The sequence below is a fragment of the Gossypium raimondii genome, chromosome 11, assembly GCF_025698545.1.
Source record: "Gossypium raimondii isolate GPD5lz chromosome 11, ASM2569854v1, whole genome shotgun sequence".
Lineage (NCBI taxonomy): Eukaryota > Viridiplantae > Streptophyta > Magnoliopsida > Malvales > Malvaceae > Gossypium > Gossypium raimondii.
In genome coordinates this window covers 27,259,420-27,281,205 of record NC_068575.1, presented here as the reverse complement: position 1 = coordinate 27,281,205, position 21,786 = coordinate 27,259,420, and the positions used below count along the sequence as shown (strand labels likewise).

General features: G+C 33.1%; 3 pseudogenes; all 3 read left to right on the top strand.

Annotated features, from left to right (window-relative positions):
• The first annotated feature begins 5,211 nt into the window (after positions 1 to 5,211).
• Positions 5,212 to 8,647, top strand: LOC128034770 (photosystem I assembly protein Ycf4-like; annotated as a pseudogene).
• An 862-nt stretch (positions 8,648 to 9,509) lies between these two features.
• Positions 9,510 to 10,321, top strand: LOC128034584 (chloroplast envelope membrane protein-like; annotated as a pseudogene).
• Positions 10,322 to 10,549: 228 nt separating this feature from the next.
• Positions 10,550 to 11,492, top strand: LOC128034635 (cytochrome f-like; annotated as a pseudogene).
• The last annotated feature ends 10,294 nt before the right edge of the window (positions 11,493 to 21,786 follow it).

Genomic DNA, 21,786 nt, shown 5'->3' with positions numbered 1-21,786 from the left:
TACATGTATGCTCATACGAGCTCTAGATCGGTATGCTCTTACGAGCTATAAACGGTAAGCTTCTCCGAGCTGAATAACGGTAAGCTCATGCGAGCTGAGTATCGGTAAGCTCATACAAATTAAAATCGATAACCCTAATGACATGTCATTTGTATCCTACAAATTCCTAAGGTTCAAACAGGGCTCGGTAATCATTGTATGTCGTCAGATATGCGATCAGTATTCATATGTGATGATAATGCAAATAATATACATCTAATTCAATCAAAGAATATAATTACACAATTTAATTACACGAACTCAAAGCATATAATTACACAATTTAATTACACGAACTTACCTCGACGAGTGTACGTAGATACGGAGGTGACTCATTTGATATTTTTCCTTTGTCCCGACCTAAATCCGTACGAGGACTAACCGAATCTATATGAATGAATTTAACTAAATTAAATATAATTCATATTCAATTTAGTCCAACACACTTTTTGGAAAATTATCATTTTGCCCCTATTCTTTTACTTCTTTACAATTTAGTCCCTAGGCTCAGAAAATGAAATTCATTTAGTTTTATCCCTACCCAAGCCTCGCATAATTATAAAAATATTTATAGCAGCCCATATATTCACAAATTAACACAGTTTTCAATTTAACACATTTTTCAAAATTTTTCCACACAATTTAACACATTTTCAATTTAATCCCTAATTGATAATTTCATCAAAAATTCCTTTAAAAAATTTGTTTATCCCTAATTGATAAGGACCTCTGCTTTAAATTTCTATAGCTATTTAATACCTTTAGCTATTAGAACTCAACTTTTGCACTTTACGCGATTTAGTCCTTTTTATCAAATTGAACATGTAAACTGTAAAATTTCTTAACAAATTTTTTATACGGTAATACTATCATGCTGTAGACCATAAAATAATAATAAAATAAATTTCTTAACTTCAGATTTGTAGTCCCAAAATCACTATTCTGATTTTACTAAAAACGGGTTATTACATATTTTTTGGCACACATGGGCTGTCACACGGCCATGTGATGCACACGGGCTGACACAATACCTGCAACACGACCGTGTGAGGATACTTAAAATTGTACATGGGTTGGCACACGACCTGCAACACGGCCATGTGATCCAAATCAGAGAGTTACACGGTCTAGACACACGGGCGTGTGAAGTTGAGCACGAGCGTGTGGGATAGCCACACGGCCATGTCTTGAGCCACACAATCTGGGCTCTGTCACATGGCCTGGACACAAGGCCGTGTGACCCCTGTTTTGAATATTTTTATCCAAAATTTTCTATTTTGTCTCGAATTGGTCCATGATTGTTTCTAAACTATTTTTAAGACCTCAAAGGCCTGATTTAATATCCATAAATGTATGATTATTCCTTTTTTAATTATTTATGAACCTTGTTAATACAATTAAATTATTGGGAGCCATTTATTCTGAAAAGTTTCGTATTTTAACCTACTTTTATGTTATGTTTCAAATTAGTCTCTACTTGTTCCTAAATTAATTTTAGAGCTTCGTAGGCTCAATTTAAGTCTTGTTCTTGTATGAATGACATGTTAATTGAATGAAAATCTATTGATCATTATTTCAAAGTAAACTTTGGATTGAAATAGCCTATGTTTGTTCTGTTAATTGTTGTAGCATCCCGTAACCCTAATTCAGTGACGGAGACGGATGAGGGTGTTACAACAACTCCCTTAAGGTTTCTGCCCAAACCTTAAGAATTAAACCTCTCTCAAATAGAAGCAAATAAGCGAACAAAGAAACAATCTTTATAAGATTAGTTTGTCTACCAATTAAGCACAAATACAAAGAAGAACACTTGAGCTAAATGAATACAATGAAAGCTCACAAGTGTTTACAAGAAAAGGTATGAAAGAATTAAGCTCTAGGTTGTTTGATTGATCTTTAAGCTTTGCACATGTTTCTTGTTGCTGCTAAACCTTTGGAAGATGGTACTTATACCCTCTAATTGATTTCAAAAAATTGTGGTTGTTGTAAAAGTAAATGTAGCTATTGGGGATGAAATCCTAGGTCATTAACTTCACCTACAACAATGAGTATCGATACCTACTAAAAGGGTATCAATATTTTTTGTAATTAATGCTGATTTCAGTGACCGTTGGAGCAGAAATATCGATACCTTAAGAAATATATCGATACCTTCAGAAAAGTATCAATACTGGATCGATACCTACCAAGGTTTGAAAATGGTAGAATGTTAATTTGGTATCGATTATCAGAGGGGTATTGATATCTTGTAAAATATCGATACTTAGATAAAAAAAGTATCAATACTTTTTCTCCTGGAGCAATTCTAACTTGTTTGAAAATGGTTGAAACATATTTGAAAATGTTTGACTCAACATAAACCATTTTAACTTGATTTTATGAAATTGATCAACTTTATTTTTATTCAAAAACACTTTAAATTGTTATATCAAAACATATTATCCAATAAGGTTTAGTTTAACATAATGCTCAGAAAAAACTTGACACTTTAGTCAAAAACCATTTGATTACTCTTATGGGAGATTTTGTTGAAGTTGTAGGCAATGAAGCCAATTTGGACCAGAACTCTCAAATTGAGATGGTGTTCAAGATAATGTCCAAGGATTTTGTTGGCTTTCGGGCCGCATATAACATTGGAAACAAAAACCTAAGCTTACACAACTCATAAAGGAGTTACAATCCTATAAGTTGATGTTGAATAGCGATCAGACAGTCTGAAGAGCAGAAGCAAACATAGTTCTAACTTCTTCCTCAAAAGGGAAGAGAAACGCGCTAAGAAAGGAAACGCTAAAGTCTCTAGACCACTACAGTTGGAAAGGAAGAGAACCAAGAAACTTAAAGGCTTATCTATGTTTAAATGCTTCTTTTGCAGTAAGAAAGGACACTTTAAGGCAAACTATAAATAGTGGAAGGAATACCTAGCCACCAAAGGTAAAGGTATGGAACTCTTTATGATAGAAGCTTGTTTAGTGGAGGATTTGATAGACCACTAGATCATTGATTAGGGACCCACTAATAATGTTTGTGTTTCTCAATAGGGGTTCGAGACGAAAGATCTTAGATATAAGAATCTATCGTTATGAACCAGAAACGAGACAATTGTGCCAGTTGAAGCAATGGGAAATGGACATCATTACTTTCATAACTTTAGGAATATTCTTTTGAAAGACGTTTTCTATGTGCCAAGTTTCAAAATAAACTTAATTTGTGTTACATGTTTATATAAAGACGACTTGACCGTGACTATTAATAATGGAATTGTAACATTTAGAAATCACAATCTTATCTGTAATGGATGGATGTCAAATAATCTCTATTTTATTAAACCAAATATGTACACACTGCTTGAGACTGAAATATCGAATAAAAGACTTAAAACATCTCACTTTAATGAGGCGTACCTTTGGCATTTGAGACTTGGTCATATTAACCAAGAAAGACTCACTAGACTTGTGAAAGATTGCATTTTAAGTTCACTTAAAGAAGTTGATCCTCCACAATGTGAATATTGCTTGGAAGGTAAGATCACTAAGCGATCTTTTAATGCAAAAGGAACGAGGGCCGAAAACCCTTAGAACTTGTGCATACTAACGTATGTGGCATCATGAGCGTTAGTGTAAGAGGTGGTTACGAGTATTATGTAACATTTATTCATGACTATTCTAGATATGGGTATGTATACCTAAAGTACTATGACCTATCGTGAAATGTAGTAGTTAGTTCAGGTCAATTTCGCATTTAAAGAGTTTGTTTTCTAGTCAATTTAGTATTTACTATTGCATTTTTAGTATTTAGGACTTAGGATTAAAACTTAATAAAAATAAGTGTTTTAAACACATTTTTAAGTGTTGATGACCTATTAGGCCAACACGGACCTTAGGTAGGTTTAATTTGGGTATTTAAGTATGCATAAGGCTTAATTTTAGGCCCAATTGATGAAGCTTACTGGGCCACGAAAGCATGAGAAAAATCTCTAAAACCATAAAATGCCTTGCATGGTGTAACACACAATGTGTGTGGCGTGACACGCAAGGTCTGTGTTGCAACACGCAGCCTTATGTTGAGCCACAGCAGTCCTGTGTTGAGCCACATCAACTTGTGTTGTGCCATAAAGCCTAAATGTGGGCTACAAACAAGGATGACATTAGTAACCATATTTTGATAGATTATCAGAGATTTTATTTCTTACACCCAAAGTATCAGGGGAATATCAGGCATAAAGTGCACATCTTTTAGAAAGGACTGAGAAAATTTTGTCTCCTCACACACCTATATATATACTCCTTTAGGCATAGACTTCACCGACCATCTCAACCCTCCATTCTTAATCATTTTATCTCTTACTATGGAACTAATCAGTTCCATCCTAACCGAACCAGAATTGAGATCCAGCTAATCGTAATTAGGCTACTAAAATTTTTGAATTTCCCAGTGGAGTTCGACAATTTTCTAATCCTTTTAATTTGGATTGTAGGTTCATTCGTCTGAATGTGCCTCCGTGGGGAGCACCTGTGTTGTTCGTGAAGAAGAAGGATAGGACTTTGAGGTTGTGCATCAATTATCGCCAGCTAAATAAGCTTCCGATCGAAAAAGGTTGAGGTGATTTTGGATCAGAAGCTGCTGAGGATTATTTCTGAGGTCAACAATTTATTAAGGTTAGTTGGTTATTACTGTCGCTTTGTCGAGGGGTTTTCGAGCATTGCTGCTTCTTTATTGAATTTGCTTCAGAAGAACACTACCTTTGAGTGCATTGATGAGAGGTAGAAATGCTTTGAGAAGCTGAAGTCAGTTTTGATCGAAGTGCTTATGTTGACACAGCCAATATCTGGTAAGGAGTATGTGGCCTAAAGTGATGTTTCTTATACGGGACTGGGTTGTATGTTGATGCAGAAGGGTAGGGTAGTTGCTTATACATCTAGGCAGTTAAGGCCGCATGAGTGTAACTATTCGACTCACGATCTAGAGTTAGCTGTCGTAGTCTTCGCGCTTAAAATTTGGCGTCACTACCTGTACGGTGAGAGGTGTGTGATATACACCGATCACAAGAGTCTTAAGTATCTCCTAACCTAGAAGGAGTTGAACTTGAGACAGAGGCGCTAGATCGAGTTGCTGAAAGATTATGATTATGTGATCGAGTACCATCCGGGGAAGGCGAACATACTTGCAGATGCTATGAGTATCAAATCTCTGCTTGATTTGAGGGTTATGTTTGCGAGGTTGTTTGTCTTTGAGGATAGGGTTTGTTGGCTAAACTTCAGGTGAGGTCAGTTTTTTCGCAGCATATTTGTGAGCATCAGCCTTTTGATGAGAGTTTGGCTCATCGAATTCGTCAGGTTGAGTCATGTGTTTAGGGAGATTATGATTTTAACTCTGATGGTGTTCTGTGTTTCCGAATCCACTTGTGTGTTCCAAGAGACGGGGATCTGAGGCACTCGATTTTTACCGAGGCTCATAGCAGTCCTTTTATTATGCATCCCGGTGGGAATAAGATATATCAGGATCTTCGGGTTCTGTATTGGTGGCTGAGTTAAAGAAGGATGTTGCCGACTTTGTTACGAGATGTTTGGTTTGTCAGAGGGTGAAAGCTGAACACCAGCATTCATCGAGTTTGCTTCAGCCTATTCTGATTCTAGAGTGGAAAGAGGATCGAATTACGATGGACTTCATTTCAGGTTTGCCTTTGACTCCGACACGTAAGGATTCAATTTGGGTGATTGTGGACAGATTTACGAAGTCTACACATTTTCTACTGGTTCGTACAACTTTTAGTTTGCATCAGTTAGTTGAGCTCCACATCCGAGAGATTGTTCGTCTCCATGGAGTTCCTGTTTCAATCATATCAAACCAAGATCTGCGATTTACTTCGAAATTCTAGAAGTCGATGCATGAGGCTTTGGGTTCGAAGCTTCATTTCAATTCAGCTTATCATTCATAGTTTGGTGGTCAGTTAGAGCGGGTGATCCAAATTCTTAAGGACATGCTTCGTAGTTGTGTTACAAAAACTGTTTTCAAACTGGATTTTTTCCAGCAAAACAACCCTAATAAAAAATTAGTGCTGAAACAACACTAAACAACACCCAAAATAGCATCCCAAACAACAAACAAATGGTGAGCAGTATGAAACAATAGTGAAAACCTCAAAACACCCCTAAAACCACCTCCAATCAAAAACTTGACCACTAGGCTATGGTTGGACCAGAGAATCGAAGTTGGGACTATTAAATAATTAAATTTAATTAAATAATTAAGTTTAAAATGAAAAATTAAATTAAATAGTCATCACTATTTTACATAACGAGACAATTAAATTTATTTATTCATTGATTCTAGTATGGTGTAAAGTCATCATGACTTTAACAAAATTAAAATTGGTTTGAAAAAAATAATTTAATTCAAAGATTAATTAAATTTATTTTAAATAAATAAATAAATAATATTTTGGGAATAGAAAATTGGTTATTGGGTTAAATAAATTATATGAGCTTGTTTTAATACTAGATAACATATATAATTATATGCAATACACGAGGCAGGCCAATTAAGCCCACAATATAAGGGGTAGGTGGCACATTGAGTCTGGAACCTAGTGTGTGCTACCCACTTGGTATAATCTCTAAGGGATTATGTGTTTTCTATTAAAATATTATCATTTTGTCTCTTCTTATTCTAGTAGAACTCTTGTGATATTTCATATATATATAAATATATATATATAAGGACCATGGGTTAAGTAAAAAACACATATTACTGAGAGTAGTTACTCTGCTGAATAGTGAGATTTATTTTCCCAAAATAATTTTTATTTTTGTGAGAATTTTTATTTTTGTTTTTTTGTTTTTACCTGTAGAAAGAATTAAATTTTCTTACTAGAAAGTTAAAGTTTTCATTCTGTGATCGGTTTAGGAATTAGAGCCCACTCTCTAAGCAACTAGGGGTTCGAGAATAGTGGAGAAGATCATTTTGGTTGAAAGCTATGAATTGAAAAATCTTGCTATACGAATAACACGAGCACTAAATTTGATAAAAATTATTTCCTTGGTTTTAGAAAAATTTTAAAATCCCGCTGTGGAAACAAAACCTTTTTCTAAATTGATTTTTTCAATAGGTTTAACAACATAATAGGTACTACTAACCATTCTTGGAGGCATGTATGGAACTCAATGAGTGAAGGTTCTTCTTTGGCTTGTTTCCCATAACAAGATTATTACTAATAAAAAGCGTGCGAGGCGTCACATTACCACTGATTTAAGCTACATGTTTTGTAGAATTCAGGTTGAAAGCATTGAGCATGTTTTGCAAAACTGTTTCACTACCATATCAATTTGGAAAAGATTATCGAAAAGTGACACCTATTTTATTTGATTTAGAAAGATGGGCAAGTCTTTTTATTTAATTCTACATTCCTTGCACTTATTAGATATCTATTAGATATATAGACTCACTTAGATATACTTAGTATTTAGATATAATTACTATAATATACGAATTATAATATAATTGTTATAAGATATATTTCTAACTAAATAATATAACAATAACAGGTACTAATATTAAATTGAGGTACCCATTTTATGACAAGTTTCAACAGTTTTCCCTCTATTTTTGTGCCTCTACTAGGCCTAGTATATCCGGCAATTGCAATGGCTTCTTTATCTTTGTATGTTCAAAAAACTAAGATTTTTTAGATTCGATTGGGCCAAGACCAAATCTTATCTATTTTTTTTCAAGACTTAGATGTCACGGATACCTATTTAGTAGAATATTGTATAACATCCGGCTTACCCGAACCGAACATAAATGAAAAAGCCCCTCTTATGCATACATAAACATGGTATAAGGAGAAAATGAATTATAGCAAGTGGATCAGTACCGAATGGATGTATGAAATTAAAGTCTATATATCTAGTAGATCCGTATAGGCGATCATATAAAGGGGATGATTTTAGATCGAAGCAATTTGATGAATTCCTTCTAAAAGTTCATATCAAAATAGTACTAGTTGATGAGAATTACTTCGGAAACAAAAAAAAAGTAAAGTCAATTTTTGTTTTCGTTATTCTCTCAATACGAATAAAATGCAACTGGATCTAGTGGGTCTTGAAAAACAAGCAATTTCTGCTAGGCCTTTATCCTTCTTCTTTTTTGGTTCATTAGGGTTTTTATTAGTTGGAACTTCTAGTTATCTTGGTAGGAATTTGATATCTTTATTTCCATCTAAGAAAATAGTTTTTTTTCCACAAGGAATCGTGATGTCTTTCTATAGGATTGCAGGCCTCTTTATTAGTTCCTATTTGTGGTGCACAATTTTTTGGAATGTAAGTAACGGTTATGATCAATTCGATAGAAAGGAGGGAATAGTATGTATTTTTTGTTGGGGTTTTCCTGGAAAAAATCGTCACATCTTTCTACGATTCCTTATAAAAGATATTCAGTCCATCAGAATAGAAGTTAAAGAGGGTATTTATGCTCATCGTGTCCTTTATATGGAAATCAGAGGCTAGGGGGTCGTTCCCTTGACTCGTATTGATTAGAATTTGACTCCACGCGAAATTGAACAAAAAGCTGCTAAATTGGCCTATTTTTGCGTGTACCGATTGAAGTCTTTTGAAATGAATTGCAGAATAAAAGCTTTCTCGCTAGGAGGAAAAAGCTCAATCCAAGAATCCTCTTTTTTCTATAGCAGAACTAAACTAAAGTTTCTTCAGAATGCACATTCAAACCAAAGTGGACGTATATGGAAGAGTCATAACATAAAAAACTATTTTTTCCACAAAAATAGCTTTTTATGCGTCCCTAAATGTAAAACCTCTCAACTTAATTTAGTAACAAAATAAGCAAGAAATCGAAATACTGGATTCATCTCATATATCAAAGTATTTAGAAAAAATACTTTCTCTTTTTATTTGCAATATTTGGAGTTGATACGTTAAATGCAGATAGATCATATCTTGTAAATTTTCTCTACTTTTCTTTTCTCAATCGACCCCTCCCCTTTTATCCTTTCTTTTGTGCTCCTTAAGAACTAAACAACTAAACAAGTGGATTTCTTTCTTATAACATAATGATAAACGTAATGATAACTTTTCTGTCTTTTTTTGTTACTCATTTTTTATCACATAATATTTTTCCTAAAAAAATTTTCAATTATTGCTGGACTCTAGACTATATATAGTTTAGATAACCCGCGAAAACTTTCAACATATTTGATTGCGACCTTGATATAGACAGGGTGCTCCTTCGTCTCAAAATCTGAATAGAACAATCTTTATTATTTGAAGCAGTTCTTTTGGGCAGTTATCAAAAGAGGGAAATTGCTTTGAATTTGATCAATTGAGATATCTGGAAACAATAAAAATATCAATATAACAATAATATATATTTCATTCGAATTCAAAGTGGATTCTTATTTTCTATATTCTGTATTCTTTTTAGATTCAATTAGATTCAAGGGCTAAGTACAAAATAAAAAAACCGAGAATAGATTCATGGGCCCCTACTTTATAATATAATGAAAGGCATGCTTGATAGAAAGATTAGATCACATAAAGTCAACGAATGAGGTGAGTTCATTAACAACTCACAGATGAAAAAAATGGGAAAAAAGAAAGCATTCACTCCCCTTCTATATCTTGCATCTATAGTATTTTCGCCCTGGTGGATCTCTCTCTCATTTGATAAAATTTTGAAATCTTGGATTACTAATTAGTGGGATCCTAGGCAATCTGAAACTTTTTTGAATGATATTCAATAAAAGAGTATTTTAGAACAATTCATAGAAGTAGAGGAGCTCTTCCTGTTGGACGAAATGATAAAAGAATGCCCGGAAACACATCTACAAAAGCTTCGTATGAGAATCCAAAAAGAAACGATCCAATTGATCAAGCTGCACAATGAGGATCATATCCATACAATTTTACACTTCTCAACCAATCTAATCTGTTTTGTTATTCTAAGTGGTTATTCTATTTTGGGGAATGAAGAACTTATTATTCTTAACTCTTGGGTTCAAGAATTCCTATAAAATTTAAGTAACACAATAAAAGCTTTTTCTATTCTTTTAATAACAGATTTATGTATAGGTTTTCATTCGTCCCACGATTGGGAACTAATGATTGGCTCTATATATAAAGATTTTGTATTTGCTCATAATGATCAAATTATATCTAGTCTTGTTTCTACCTTTCCAGTCATTCTAGATACAACTTTTAAATATTGGATCTTTTCTTATTTAAATTATGTATCTCCGTCACTTCTAGTTATTTATCATTCAATGAATGACTAAAAAATGATTCACGGATTCAATTATAATCTTTCTTACTTTCGAGTTAAGCAAAGCATGCAAAGTCGTACTTACTTTACTCTTTCTACCCATCGGGAGAATACAATTTCTCCTTTGTTTCAATTTTTTTTCAGTTTTTAGTAAAAGTAAATAGCAGAATCGTGGCTAGGGAACTATACTAGTGACGTACCTAATTTTATTGTAGAAATTTTTGGGATCAATGATTGGACCATGCAAACTGGAACAAATTTTTCTTGGATAAAGAAGAAGATTACTCGATCCATTTCCATATCGCTCATGATCTATACAATAACCGGGGCTTCCATTTCAAATGCATATCCCATTTTTGCACAACAGGGGTATGAAAATCCACGAGAAGCAACTGGGTGTATTGTATGTTCCAATTGTCATTTAGCGAATAAACCCATGGATATTGAGGTTCCACAAGCGATACTTCCTGACACTGTATTTGAAGCAGTTGTTACAATTCCTTATAATATGCAGCTGAAACAACTTCTTGCTTATGGTAAGAAAGGGGATTTGAATGTGGGTGTTGTTCTTATTTTACCAAAGGGGTTTGAGTTAGCCCCACCTGATCATATTTCGCCCGAGATGAAAGAAAAGATAGGCAATCTATCTTTTCAAAACTACCGCCCCACTAAGAAAAATATTCTTGTGATAAGTCCTGTTCCTGGTAAAAAATATAGTGATTCCTATTCTTTCCCCAGACCCTACTAGTAATAAGGATGTTCATTTCTTAAATACGTAGGCAGAAACAAGGGAAGGGGCCAGATTTATCCTGCCGAGAACAAAAGTAACAATATTGTTTATAATGCTACGATAATAGGTATAGTAAGCAAAATCATACGAAAAGAAAAAGGGGTACGAGATAACCGTAACGGATGCCTTAGATGGACATCAAGTGGTTGATATTATCCCTCCAGAACCAGAACTTCTTGTTTTAAAGGGTGGATCTATCAAACTCAATCAACCATTAACAATTAATCCTAATATGGGTGGATTTGGTCAGGGGGATATAGAAATAGTACTTCAAGACCCATTACACGTCCAAGGTCTTTTGTTCTTCTTGGCATCTATTGTTTTTGCACAAATCTTTTTGGTTCTTAAAAAGAAACACTTTGAGAAGGTTCAAGTGTCTGAAATGAATTTCTAAATCTATGGATTTATCAACATCAAATTTGTAAAAACGAACAAATTCTTCCTGGCAATTACGTTAGCTATAATGAAAAAAAGGATGAAAAGTCTTTTGCTTGTTTCTATTCTTTCTCTAGGAATTGCTTTTACCGCATTCAAAACAAAATATGTATATTGTGAAGAAGACTATTTGTCTTTACCTCTATTTTTTATCTTTTTTCAATCTAAATTGGACTAAATTGGGGGGTGTAATTATATTCCTATTGTCAGTGTCAGATTTAAGTGTTACAGAATAGGTTTTGTTTTCTAAATTCAATTAGAGTAGATAGTAAACATAATATAAGTAAGTGGAGAATAGAAAAGAAGGATAAATGAGGGGAACAACTAATTACAGGGAGTATTCTTCGTCTTTCTAGCCTTCGACACAAGAAAAGGAATTTTACACACCCTTTTCTTATGTCGAAATAATAACAATTTCGGGACCTATTCGTCAAAGATTTCTATTCTTAGTTTTGATTTTTCTAGATTTTTTAGAACCCTTTATTTTTTCGATTTACTTATAATAGAAGAAGTAATAGGGATAATATAATAAGTATAAAATAAGTCGAAATAAGTATAATATACTAAGTAAAAGGCAACCAAAAAAAAGAGAAGGAATCCTTATCGATTTTTTTTGAGAACATAGAATCAAGGCGATAAACTTATAAAATAATTTCAAACTTTGATGAAATACTAAAATAAATCGAGTAAGGTTAAACTAGTCTAGAAAAGGTTTGATTGATATCTGGTCAACAGAAAAAAAAAAAGAAATATTAAATATATATTGTATTGTGCCATCCAATTGAGTGATTCCTTTTTTTCTTCTAACCTTGAAAGTGTCATAGAAACTATCGAAGAGCAGATGCTATGAATCAATTAATTGAAATTGAGTTCATTTTTTAAAAAACTCATCGGAAAAAGTGATCTATTTGTTGTCATTTATACTACCAAAATATTATGATCATGATCATTAAGAATTCAACGGGACCCTTCCTCGCGAATCAGCTAAAGAAAGAGGAGGCGGGCCCCGTTGAGTTCTTACACTTTCATGCCTATAACTTAGTTCGTCCCATTATCCCTTATTCCATATTACAAGGACGAACCCAATCCCGAATATGAACCATAAAAGAAAATACCTATTAAATCGATCACAGGAATACCAGTTACCGTGCCTATCATCCAAAAGGAATCCTTCCAATAGTATCAGCCATTTATCTCGCTTCCCTCCGCATTTCATCAAGTGGTTATGCTAAAGACATAAACAACCATAGATAATTATGAGATATAATCCTTCCGAATGCGATAAGAGAATTCCTACTATTATTTAGTATTTTACTACTCTCTTTTTTCTTAATTGAAGAAATAATTGGAAAATAAACAGCAAGTACAAAAATGAGTAATGACCCCCAGTAAAGACTGGTACGATTCAATTCAACATTTTTTTCGTTCGGTTTTGATTGTGTCATAGCTCTATAATTAATTCGAATTAGGTTTATTGTTGGATGAACTGCATTGCTAATATTGACCCCAAAAAAGAAATGGTATGTACAGCTAGTCCGTGTACAGCCAACCATCGCACTATAAAAATTGGATAGGTTCGATTTATGGTCATTGGGTCCTCCTAAAAAGATCTACTAAATTCATCGAGTTGTTCCAAAGAATCAAAACGACCAGTTATTAATGGAATTCCTTGTCGGCTCTCTGTAAAATACTCGTCTAGATGAGGGCTTCCAAACACATCATTAGCTAAACCTGTGTTGACGAATAACCAACCTGCGATGAATACTGGTAATAATATCAGCAATAGAACGTTTTCCTATGTTCCAAACATGCCGAGCTCAACATATTCTTGTAGGGGATCTATTTCGTAAAAGATAGGATTAGTAAATGGGAATTCACCGAAACTCAATCTTTGTAAGATCATCAATATTGTACCAAAGGTATTTTTAAAGTATACCGAATCAGTATAGTTATCCTTCTTCTAACACAGCAACATAATTTCAAACAGTATATCGACGTGAAGTGCTATATAATTTCTTTCTTCTTCTTGCTTGTCGATGTATAACCAGGTATCATGCAATAGAAAATTCCTCAAATTCCTGGAGGTATTGGCTTGGGCCTAGAAATGGAAGATCAAGTAACCCGTGAATCAAATGAGTTGGTTAATAATAATTCATGAAGGCAATTATCATATTTCTGCAAGTCAATTAGATACGAAATATAAAAATTGACTTTTTTCGTAGTTGCACAAGAAGTTTTGTTTTTTTTTGGAAGCCCTCTTTTTTTTTAAAGAATTACTTAGTCGTCTAGTAACAAGTAAGAGTAGTTGATAGTATTAGATATACATAAAAAAAGAGCAAGGAATAAAAAATTTTCTATTAATCAATATTTGTGAGACGGTCTTTCTTATATTCTTTTATTAGATCCAAAGGTTTTTTCTTGACCTAACTACAAAGATGATGAATCGATTTCTTTTTCTTTTCTACTCTTGTCCTACCGTTCTATTTTTGTGAATACCATTTATAATGATTGATTAAGCAAAAATTTCAATTGAACTTATTATTTCAATTTGTATTTTTGCTTATCCCCCTCTCGTTTAAAAAGTGAAACTTAGGTAAGTGATTTATAAACATATGTATAAAAAGAACATATTTCATTTAGCTCCTTCATGCCTACTATAACTAGTTATTTCGGTGTTTTACTAGCAGCTTTAACTATAACCTCAGCTTTATTTATTGGTCTAAGTAAGATACGACTTATTTGAAAATTAATTCAATGAACGAACAATTCATAAAAACAAAGCTTTATGTTCTATTCCATATATTCTATAGCACCTTACCATGTTGATTATCAATTATTAGGTATTTATATTCATGGGCAATAGAAATTAATATTTAGGCGTAGATATTACCTTTCTTTTCTCCTTTCAAATAAATTGAAATGATTGAAGTTTTTCTATTTGGAATCATCTTAGGTCAAATTCCTATTACTTTGGCTAGATTATTCGTAACTACATGTTTACAATACAGACGTGGTGATCAGTTGGACCTTTGATTAATTAACATACCTTTTTTGGATTAATTAACATGCCTTTTTTTTACTGACGCCTTTAATTCTTAATTTTTTGAATTTCAATTTATTTAATAATTTTAAAATAATAATTTAATCCAAGGAATGATGAGCTTATTCGGAAGATCTTACAGGAAGCACATAGCAGTTCTTTGTCTATTCATCTAGGTAGTACAAAGATGTATAACGATTTAAAGAAAATGTACTGGTGGGCAGGAATGAAAAGAGATATTTCAAAATTTGTTTCTAGATGCTTGATCTGTCAACAAGTAAAGGTCGAACATCAGGTACCTTCAGGTTTATTGCAGCCTGTGTTAGTTCCTGAGTAGAAATGGGACCAAGTTACCATGGATTTTGTAGTAGGGTTGCCGTTGACACCGAAAAAGAAAGATACAGTATGGGTTGTGATTGATAAGTTAACGAAGTCAGCTCATTTTATTCTGGTTCGTATGGATTATTCACTTGACAAGTTGGCTCAATTGTATGTTTCAGAGATAGTCAGACTACATGGGGTACCATTATCGTTTATCTCAGACAGAGAACCTAGATTTACTTCGCGGTTTTGGAGGAAATTGTAAGAAGCTTTGGGTACAAAGTTGAACTTCAGTACAGCTTTCCATCCTCAGACCGATGGTCAGTCAGAGAGACTTATTCAGCTACTTGAAGATATGTTCAGATGTTGTGTTTTAGAATTTCAAGGCAGTTGGGAGAAATATTTGTCGTTGGTAGAGTTTGCCTATAATAATAGTTATCAGTCGAGTTTGAAGATGGATCCTTATGAAGCTTTGTATGGACGTAAGTGTCGTACGCCTTTGTATTGGACAGAGCTTAAGGAAAATTAGATTTATAAGGTTGATTTAGTCAAAGAAACGAAAGAGAAAGTAAAAGTTATTAGAGATTGTTTAAAAGCAGCTTTAGACAGACAGAAGTCTTATGCAAATTTTAAAAAAAAAGAGATCGAGTATCAAGTTGGTTAAAAAGTGTTTTTGAAAGTATCCCCGTGGAAGAAAATTTTCAGATTTGGCAAGAAAGGCAAACTAAGTCCACGTTTCATTGGACCGTTCGAGGTCACTGAAAGAATTGGACCCTTAGCATATCGGTTACCTTTTCCAACTGAGTTAGAGAAGGTTCATAATGTATTCCATGTGTCTATGTTACGCCGTTACCGTTTTTATTCGTCATATGTGATCTCACCGATAGAGTTTGAGATTCAGCCAGACATGACTTATGTTGAAGAACTGGTAAAAATTCTAGATAGAGAGATTAAGCAACTAAGGAATAAGAGAATTGCACTTGTGAAAGTGTTATGGAATAGGAATGGGGTTGATGAGGCTACATGGGAGCCTGAAGAAGCTATGCGAAAACAGTATACAAATCTCTTCACAGGTAAAATTTTCGGGGACGAAAATACCTAAAAGGGGGGAGAAATGTAACATCCCGATTTTGGGCCTAGCCGGAATAGTGGTTTCAGGACCACAAATTAGATGAGGAAAAATTAATTTTTACTATATTTTTATGGCCTACAGTTTCACGGAATGATTTCGTGAAAATTTCGTTCAAAAATTTCGACGTTTGGGCACTCAATTTAGTCAAAAGGACTAAATTGTAAAAAGTGCAAAAGTTGAGTTCTACATGTTAGAGGTGTCCAATTGTTATGAAATTTTAAATTGGAGGTCTTTATACGGTAATTAGACCATTGGTTAAGTTATGGACAAAAATGGACATGAGATAAGTGAAATAGGAAATTTTTAAGTTCGGGGCATTTTGGTAATTTGGTAATTAAAATGAATTAAAAGGGAAAAAGATGGCAAATTGTGGTCATCTTCTTCATTTGGCCGAAATTAGCAAGGGGGGAAGCCATAGTTAGGGTTTTCAAGCTTCCAAGCTCCATAGTAACTAATTCCAAGCCCCGTTTTTAATGTTCTTTACGTTTTTGAAGCCCCGATAACTTGATTTAGCTTATTCTAGCAATAATTTAACCTAAGGTTCATATTTGGAAAAATACCCATAGGTGAAATGTGTTTATTTTTCTATTTTATGGTAGAATATGATGCTTGGAATTATGTTAAACAACTTTTGCTAAGCGATTTTAAGTGAAAACGAGTAAAATGACATAATCGGTAAAAATACCTAATGTTCATAAGTAAGTGTTAGAGTGGGAATTTGATGTTGCCATAGAAGGGAAAAATGTTCAGCATGTCATAAAACATAAGAATAAGGGATGAAGATTAATTTCCGATTTTTGGGGCAAAAGTGTAATTATACAAAATTTTAGGGGCAAAATTGTAATTTTTCCAAAGTTTGAGTCAAGGATTGTTTTGATGAATGTGAGTATTAAATAAGATAAAATTGCTATTATAGATCAAGAAGAACGAAATTCGGAGTTAGACCGAGGAAAGAAAAAGGTTGAAGACTAAGTTGATAGATTTGGCCATATTTTGTACCGAGGTAAGTTTACAGTAAATAAATGCAATATTTAAAAAATTATTATTAATATTTTTATTTTCCAGCAATTATGTATTTACTTCATGAAATTATTTAATGTTGACTCAAGTATGCGATGACAGAGAATTAGTGATAAAAGCCCCGTTGAAACATTGGGAATGTATTGGATACAAATATCATGACATTAAGGGAATGAGATCCCATGTAAGACCATGTCTGGGACATGGCATTGGCATCATTGAGATTATGAGTGGTCCCATGTAAGACCATGTCTGGGACATGGCGTTGGCACCGAGATGAGAGGTCCCCCGTAAGACCATGTCTGGGACATGGCATGGGCACCGACATGAGAACTCCCATGTAAGACCATATCTGGGATATGGCATTGGTAGTACAGAAAACATCCCATGCAAGACTATGTCTGGGACATAGCTTTGGCATGTATTATCAGACAGGAGACCCAAGTATCCTTAGTATTCCAAGTGATTCAACGGGCTAATAAATAGACCATGTTACATGAAAGTTTAGATAAAAGCATAATAATAAATTCAGGCGAGTTATAAGGATTGAGAATATCTCAGTTATCAGTTGAGAAAGAAATTTCAGCAAGGGAGGAGTAAGTTATAATCATGAGTTATTTAAGTAAGCAAGTAAGTAAACAAGTAAGTGAGTAAGTAAAGAAGCGAGTAAAGATTCTAAGGTTTGATGAAATTTATGAGTATGATTATTTATGATAAATGTTGTTATTCATTTACTTGTAAACTTACTAATCTTTATGCTTACTTTTTTTTATTTTCCTTATTTTTATAGTATCGCCAAGTCAGTTCAAGGATCACAAGGACGTTGGAGTTCGTCTCACACTATCTACAGACATCTCGGTATTATGTGATTTTGAAACGTGTAAAGCTATGGCATGTATAGAGACTTAGTCATTTTGAGTGTGTTTATATGATATGGCTAATGGTTAGTTATTGAAATGGCTAATTAAGAACATGTGTGGTGTTATGAATGCCTAAGTGATAGTTTATACCTCGAAAATATGAAAGAGTAAAATTTGCAATGAAACGGTTTTGGGACAGCAGCAGTGATGTGACTTTCCAAAATCACCAAGGATAGTATAAAATGAATTAGAGAGTGAATGATATATATAATTAAAGCTTATCGAGTCTACTTTCATAGAAAAATAACGGTGTGGGTAAAGGAATTTTATATTCTGAGACATTTGAATTTTGGTTAGATAGGATCAGAATGGTTTTTGGAGTCCCCTATTCTGACTTTATAAAATAATTAAAAATTGTAAAAAAATAATTATGAGTTATAATTTACATATATAGATTCTTTAGTGAGTCTATTTTCTATAGAAACAAGTTAGAACACTATATGAAAATCATAAGATGAGAAAATTGATTTTTAGTGAATAAAGGTCAGAACCGTCAGGCAGTGAAACAGGGGAGATTTTAATGAATAAACTGTACTAATTGGCTAAACCAAAAATTCTGAAAATTTTATGGTAAGATAATATATGAGTCTAGTTTCAGAGAAAATTTACGAATCTAAATTTTGAGTTTCGTAACTCGAGTTATAGTTAAATTAGTGACTACTACGCAGGTGCACAGCATTATGGTGAAGAGTGAAATAAATTTTAAAAGCAAATTTTTATTCCCCAAACTAATAAGTTAAGTCAAGTAACGCCCCATGCTCAACTCCGGCAACGGTCTCGGGTAAGGGGTGTTACATTCAACCTATTCAACCCTCACTATTTTGCGTAAAATGGAGAAGGCTAGGACCCTTGGTTGTGGAGGAATGCTATAATTTTTAATGAAGTTTTTAGAAAAGGTGAAAGTATCTTGGATAGAAGTAACAATGCAAAGACAAGAAGTAGAGAAATTAATCTAATCAGTTGGGATATTCCACCAGTAGGATGGTGTAAAGTAAACACTGATGGAGCCGTTGGCACTAGCACTGGGTTAACCTCTTGTGAATGTGTCATTAGAGACTCTAATGGTGATTGGGTAGTCGATTTTGCAAGGAATGTCGGATGTTTTTCAGTGATTGATGTAGAATTGTTGGGTGTGTTTGATGGTTTATGCAAAGCCCTGGATATGGGAATTAGGCATGTACTTTTGGAAGTTGATAGTCTAGCTGCAGTTAAGATGTTAGAAAGTAACCAGGAGGAGCCTCATTTCAACTCAACAGTGAGAGTCATACACAGGTTAATGAAGAACAATTGGGATATCAAAGTATCCCAGAAGGAAATAAAATAGCACATAAGATTACAACATTGGCTTTTGACTAACTAGCAAATAAGATTACAACAATGGCTTTTGACTGTCCACCTAGGTTCTACACCTTTGAGTCACCTCCAGCAGAAATTGCCCAAGTCTTCAGCAAAGATTACCAAGGCATGTCTTAGCTAAGGCTAGTATAATTTAGTTGTAATATGTTTCCTTTTCTTCTTTACATAAAAAAAAATATTTGCAAATAACTCTCAAACAAGATAACTTGTGGAGTAAATGATAACATCAATTATTAGAATTTTTTGGCATTTTAGGTAATTTTTTAATTTTTTTAGTCATATAAATGTGATTTCTTTTAAAGATATAATTTCAAAAAATACATTATGATTTTTTTAATTTTTTTAAAGAATTTTTATATTTTAATTTTTTTTGGAATTATTTTTTATATACCGTTAAAATAATCTAAAAGAAGCAAGAATCAAACTGATATTGTAACGCCCCCTTACCAGAGACCTTTTTTCGAGTCGAGCACGAGGCGTTATCTGACTTAACTTACTAGTTCGGAACACAAAAATTTGCTTTTAAAATTAATTTCACTATTCCAAACAAAAATGTCCACCTGCACGACTGTCACTAATTTAATTATAACTTGAGCTAAAAAACACAAAATTTAGATTCGTAAATTTTATCTAAAACTATACTCATATACCTTCTTATCATAAAATTTCCAGAATTTTTGGCCCACCAATTAGTACAGTTTATTCGTTAAATTCTCCCTTGTTTCACTATTCCACGGTTCTGATCTCTTGTCACTAAAGATCAATTATCTCATTGTACAGAATTCATATAATGTTATCATTTGATTATTTTGAAAATATACTCACTAATGAATCTAGACATATAAATTATGACCCATAATTCTTTCTGTACAATTTTTAATGAATTTCTAAAGTCAAAACAAAGGACTTCAAAAACCATTCTGACCCTGTCTCACTAAAATTCAAATATCTCAAAATATAAAATTCCTTTGCCTACATTCTTTCATGTAAAAATAGACTTGATAAGCTTTAATTTTATATATCATTCACTCTCTAATTCTATTTATAATATTTTTGGTGATTTTTTAAAATCACATCACTGCTGCTGTCCAAAAACTGCTTCTTTGTATTAGCTACCATTTAAACATATATAACACCAAAACATGTTCTTTACTAACCATTTCAATAGCTAATCTTTAGCCATATCATATGAACATACTCAAAATGAATAAGTCTCTATACATGCCATAGCTTTAAATGTTTTGAAATCACATAATACCGAGATGTCTATTGATAGTGTGATACGAAGCTCCGACGATCCCCAATTCGAGTAAGCTCAAAACACTATAAAACAAAGGAAAGGAAGAAAGGCATAAGCTACTAATAGCTTAGTAAGATACATGTAAACAATAAGCACTCATTTAATAATTAACATTTTTTAACATATAACTAATCAATACATTTCTTAGCAATTTCAATCACTTATATATGCACAATCTTACCAAATTCACTTGCATATACATTTACACACTTAACATTTATCACATATGCTCATTCTTTCAAATGTACCTGCATACACACCTCATTTCATATTCACTTTAACTCATTATTAATCTCATTGAACACTCGAAATCTACACGGATACGTAGAGAATTAGCATATAAGTGTCACACTGATATGTAGCTAAAGCTACCACTGATATGTAGCCGTAGCTACCACTGAAATGTAGCCGAAGCTACCACTGATCAATAACATTGGAAATGTCCACGGGCCAGCTCATACAAGCTGTCAGGTATCTGCAACACATGCTAGATCACCTAGCACCCGGGACTCACTGTAACACTATAACACTGGTCTCTAGTGACATGTCACTTGTATCCACTTCTATTCCTAAGTTCAACCGGGAATTTACACTTAACACTTTATTTTAAACACTTTATCACATGAATAATTCATGAACAATTTTCCTTCCACATTCAATATTAATTCACATATCAAATATAATTCACAATTTATAAAAATATATTGCTATTATTTACACGTAACTTACCTCGAATGCAAAACGACAATTTTCATAAATTTGTCGATAACGTTCTCTTTTCCCCGATCACTTTCACTATTCCTCTTTTCTTGATCTATATTAACACAATTTAATATATTTTATCAACATTCCATTCAAATACAATTCATACACAATATTTTGGCAAACTTACATTTTTTCCCTTAACTTTTCAAAAATTACACTTTTTCCCCAAAGCTCGTAAAAATAAAATTCACTAAATTTCTTAAATTTTAAACCTCACTAAATCATATTTCATGCTCATAACAGCCCTCAATTTCACAAAATCACAACTTTATGCACACTTTACTATCTTTCACAATTTAGTCTTTTTTCAACATTTTTATCGAAATTCATCTAGTAAAACTCGTAATTAGCACTTCAATCATTCATTATCTATCATCACTCATCAAATTACAACTATAT